Raw genomic sequence first — 6,362 nt, 5'->3', positions numbered from 1 at the left:
CATAAACACCTAATGGACTCGTGTCTATGAAACTTTATAAAGTCGAAAGCGTACATTCGATTAGAAAGACTGCTCAGCAAGACGTTGTCCCTCCTTCATCATTTAATCGTTACAATAAAACCTCGTCCGTGGAATTTGCTGCGATAACATTTTATCAGAATGCGGTATTTAAGAGGTATTTAAATCTAATCTTCTCTGTCACGCACTAACCTCTTTATCTACATATATATATATATACCTATTGACAAACTTCAACTCAAATATGGTCTGTAAATGAGTAATGTGTGTAAATAGTATGGTCTGTAAATAAGTAATGTGTGTAAATAATATGGTCTGTAAATAAGTGATTTGTGTAAATAATATGGTCTGTGAATAAGTAATGTGTGTAAATAGTATGGTCTGTGAATAAGTGATTTGTGTAAATAATATGGTCTGTAAATAAGTGATGTGTGTAAATAATATGGTCTGTAAATAAGTGATTTGTGTAAATAATATGGTCTGTGAATAAGTAATGTGTGTAAATAATATGGTCTGTAAATAAGTGATGTGTGTAAATAATATGGTCTGTAAATAAGTGATGCGTGTAAATAATATGGTCTGTGAATAAGTAATGTGTGTAAATAATATGGTCTGTAAATAAGTAATGTGGGTAAATAATATGGTCTGTAAATAAGTGATGTGTGTAAATAATATGGTCTGTAAATAAGTGATGTGTGTAAATAATATGGTCTGTAAATAAGTGATGTGTGTAAATAATATGGTCTGTAAATAAGTGATGTGTGTAAATAATATGGTCTGTAAATAAGTAATGTGTGTAAATAATATGGTCTGTAAATAAGTAATGTAACCCTGAAACTCGAACTTGATGTGTAGCTACTCATACTGAAGTTACATACCAACTTTCACCAACATACACAATGTATCTAGAAGCATGACGGAGTGCATAAAACTGAGTGGACTGACTGATAGACGGACAGACCGATAGACAGACAGGCGGACATACAGACAAGATTGACTTATGGGGTGTAGTCTTTGTCTGTGAACTTGTGGGGTGCAACGCAGAAGTTTTAATGAGCTATGAACATCACATTTAATTTCCGTTCATTCCGTCGCTAAAAAAGCACATGCGCAGTGATGTTTAATGGTGAATTATGGGGGAAAACACAAAAATTACATTAAATTTCATATCCTATAGTGGACGAAGATATTTGCACGGAATGAATCGTTAATTCACCCCACAAGTATACCTGAGTAAGTACTCAAACGGACAGACCGACAGGGAAGAAACATAAAATTCCCCCCGGTTTCACCGTTAGGGTACCTACATGTATAATATGGTCTGCAAATAAGTAATGTGAATAACACGGTTTGTAATTCAAAACAAATTGTAAATCATAAAGATAATAGATTCCAGGAGGGGCTGATATATTTAAAGATATTCCAAAATACACAAAACACTTTAAAAAGATGTGCCATAAAATATATGTTATTCTGAAACAACATGTTCTCAATTGAACAACATTTCTAAAAATACATGATATTGAAATAAGGTAACATTTTGAGGATTAATAGATAAGTTTCCTACCTTGAGGGTGTGATAGAGAAATCTGAGGGAGGATATTATCTACCTCTATAATACGTTAATAATACTAACAATACAATATGTAAATAATCCTAACAATACAATGTGTTAAAAATCCTAATAATACAATAACGATAACGCCGATAAAATGGAGAAAAAATCATACTTGGAAATGAATCTAGATTAATCACAGGTCTTCATAAAGTGAAAATCTATGACGACGGTAGGACAATGAAATATAACTAAGGTATGACAATGAAATATAACTAAGGTATGACAATGAAATATAACTAAGGTATGACAATGAAATATAACTAAGGTATTACAATGAAACATAACGAAGGTATGACAATGAAATATAACTAAGGTATGACAATGAAATGTAACGAAGGTATGACAATGAAATATAACGAAGGTATGACAATGAAATATAACGAAGGTATGACAATGAAATATAACGAAGGTATGACAATGAAATATAACGAATGCATGACAATGAAATATAACGAATGTATGACAATGAAATATAACGAAGGTAAGGCAATGAAATAGATTTGGTTTGGTTTGGTTTATTTTGTTTAACCTCCTATTAACAGCTAAAGTCATGGACGGCCTCCCGTGCGTGCGACATGGATGCGTGTGGTGAGTGCGTATGTGTGTTTTGGGAGGCTGTGGTATGTTCGTGTTAAGTCTACTTGTGATAGGCCGGAACTTTTGCCGGTCTGACAATGACATATAACGAAGGTATGACAATGAAATATAACGAAGGTATGACAATGACATATAATGAATGTATGACAATGAAAAATAACGAATGTATGACAATGAAATATTACTAAGGTATGATAATGGGATATAACGAAGGTATGACAATGAAATATAACGAAGGCAGACAATGAAATATAACGAATGTATGACAATGAAATATAACGAACGTATGACAATGAAATATAACGAATGTATGACAATGAAATATAACGAAGGTATGACAATGAAATATAACGAATGTAAGACAATGAAATATAACGAAGGTATGACAATGAAATATAACGAAGGTATGACAATGAAATATAACGAAGGTATGACAATGAAATATATTTGGTTTGGTTTGGTTTATTTTGTTTAACCTATTAACAGCTAAGGTCATGGACGGCCTCCCGTGCGTGCGACATGGATGCGTGTGGTGAGTGCGTATGTGTGTTTTGGGAGGCTGCGGTATGTTCGTGTTGAGTCTCCTTGTGATAGGCAGGAACTTTTGCCGGTCTGACAATGGCATATAACGAAGGTATGACAATGACATATAACGAATGTATGACAATGAAATATAACGAAGGTATGACAATGACATATAATGAATGTATGACAATGAAATATAACGAAGGTATGACAATGACATATAACTAATGTATGACAATGAAATATAACGAACGTATGACAATGTAATATAACGAATGTAAGACAATGAAATATAACGAACGTATGACAATGAAATATAACGAATGTATGACAATGAAATATAACGAAGGTATGACAATGACATATAACTAATGTATGACAATGAAATATAACGAACGTATGACAATGCAATATAACGAATGTAAGACAATGAAATATAACGAACGTATGACAATGAAATATAACGAACGTATGACAATGAAATATAACGAACGTATGACAATGAAATATAACGAATGTATGACAATGAAATATGACGAAGGTATGACAATGAAATATAACGAAGGTATGACAATGAAATATAACGAACGTATGACAATGCAATATAACGAATGTAAGACAATGAAATATAACGAATGTAAGACAATGAAATATAACGAATGTAAGACAATGAAATATAACGAATGTAAGACAATGAAATATAACGAACGTATGACAATGAAATATAACGAAGGTATGACAATGAAATATAACGAACGTATGACAATGAAATATAACGAAGGTATGACAATGAAATATAACGAACGTATGACAATGAAATATAACGAATGTAAGACAATGAAATATAACGAACGTATGACAATGAAATATAACGAAGGTATGACAATGAAATATAACGAACGTATGACAATGAAATATAACGAATGTATGACAATGAAATATGACGAAGGTATGACAATGAAATATAACGAAGGTCTGACAATGAAATTACACTAAAGTTTGACCATGGTCAATCAATTTACAATTGAAAAAAAAGGATTTTTTCTTGCGTTATTTATTTTTGTAAACGAACTTTTTTCAAAGTACCATCTCTTACATCTACAATTGTTATCAATATCAGTAGTACCACTTCTGTTAGATATAGCCTGTTACGTACGACAGTATTAATCATCCACATTATACTATACACGTATTTCATTAACAACGAAATTTGATTTTACAATAAACATCATTTAAAAAAAGTAATTTAAACCCTAAAATGACCTGTTTTAACACAATTATAAATTAACCCACCTGCACAAGTATGAAGTAATTCAAATGTTATAACAACAATCAGAGGTGCGGACGTCATGACACCAGTTCCTGTGTGTAGGCAATGTCACCACCCTTACTTCACTATGCCAGTATATTAGAGTAATACGTTATATACGTCCGCACTGTTTTTTTAGCAGGTCATTGATTAGAAGTATAGCCAATGTACCATAGATAACGCTGGCCGAACCTAAGCTAGGGAACGTTTGTGTCACTAATGCACGTGATGTTTACGGGTAACGTAATAACCAATCTAATGAAGGAATGGGCAATTTCTGACCAAACAAAACACAACTCGTATAAGGAAACGTCCTTACTAACACCATTTTTAACCAGTTATCAGTCTAATTATATCACGTACATGGCAATGGTGACTCAACCAAAATCTATATTTATATCTAAAACACAAACAGTATTACTTACCTTAGGTCCTCCTGTTTTACTAGTGATCATATACAAATCTCTATATTTACGGCACACATATTTCAGTTTAATTATCACAAAGCGAAATATATGCAACCTCCTTGTTCCTTGCCTATCCTCCATGTAGAAACCAACCATTTCCTAAGATGTACTAAAGGGGAAAATACACAATTTAAAATGGCCCGGTTTATGGAAAATAAACCATGCTATATAATGTAAAAGTTTTGCATTTGAAAGATAGGGAGCAACTCTGTCGTCTATAAAATATTCATCAATGTACTTAAAAATGTAAGTACTTTGTCAAATTTCAGGTTGATCTGACCTGTCCTCGGAAGAACATTAATGTATGGTTCGAAATGGACCAAAGGATAAAGGTAGGCCGAACTCTCCAATCAACGTGTCTCAGCTGACCCTGGATGAGGAATGGAACATTATACCAATACACAAAAATGTGTGCAACCACAGCAACCCATTGGCAGCATACACGATATTGATGGGTCAAGAACGCTGTTCATTTTGAGAGGGACATCCTTGGATCAACTGCTACATAGATGATTTTTTTTCACAGACGAGAGTGGTGCCTTATCTATCATTTACACAAGTATCCCCTAGTTTCCGTTCAGTATATAATAGCCACCGATCGTTCGTCCCAATGGAGACTACATAAAGATCACTAACAAGAACTATTTAAGCTACTATAATTAAAACCAACATTAAACCTTTCTTGTCGTTTTTTTTCATGAAAGAAACATCATACATGTATCACATCGACATCTTGATAGATGAAGTTATAGTCTTCTTAAGTAGAGTCCCTATTTTTGTCAATTTGAAATTAATTCACCTGTCGAAATACACGTGCACTGACTTTATTCTAACTAGCAACACATTGCATTCCGAAGGATACTATTAGAAGCAGTCTACACACGAATCAAACATTTTACACAGTAGTATAGAAGAATATGCTCAGGAATTCGGTATTGCTGGGAAGCTGTGGGTTAAATAAAGTTAGCAGTGACCTAATTCGTGAAGCTGACACGTTTTTCTTTCCAGGATGTACGACACAAAGAAGGCAGATCCTAAGAGAGAAACTACGGGTTACATGTCCCGTTAACAATAGATAGTCTACACCTCCTTCAAGGAACTTAGGTAAGTGTTATCACATTGTTTGTTATCATTTAGTGACGGTGCTCTTGAATCCCTTATAACAGTGTAACCTACAGATACTCTGTTTGAGGACGCTACATTCGACCTACAATGTAGGTTGTCGTCATTGAAGCAGAAAACGCTTACCATTCCGAGACAAATACATTATTCCGTTGTTCTTTCAAATGGTATCCTGTTGATGTATGTATTGCTCATATTTGCCCTATTTTATCAATTTCAAGTTAGATTAACAATTTCATTACGGTCTATTCTGTGTTTTTATAATGTTTTACGCTAATATTGTGAAATTCATTCATCAGATGCCGCTTTTAACATAATCATATAATAGCGTCTATGACATAAATAAGAAAAAACACTGAACAAATATAGATATGCCATCAACACACCGTGGTGATTCTTTATATTTTTACATGTTAAAGAGAATATATATGTGTGTGTGTGTGTGTGTGTGTGTAGACATGCATTACATTATTAAAATATATTGTTCACAAAATAATGAAATATGAGAAAAAATCAGCCAAAAATGTATCAAATTAGATTCATCTTTCACTAAGATTATACGCACAATTGTATTTCCAGAGAGTAATATTCAATACGTAATACCTGATTCAACGATCATTTAAACACTATACTCTCACACATTACGTTTGTTCAACAACATGCCCTTTGACAGAAACAAAGCTACTCAGTAGCAACCATATTAACG

The sequence above is a fragment of the Pecten maximus genome, chromosome 11 (assembly GCF_902652985.1).
Source record: "Pecten maximus chromosome 11, xPecMax1.1, whole genome shotgun sequence".
Lineage (NCBI taxonomy): Eukaryota > Metazoa > Mollusca > Bivalvia > Pectinida > Pectinidae > Pecten > Pecten maximus.
Note: the sequence above shows the minus strand (reverse complement) of the source record.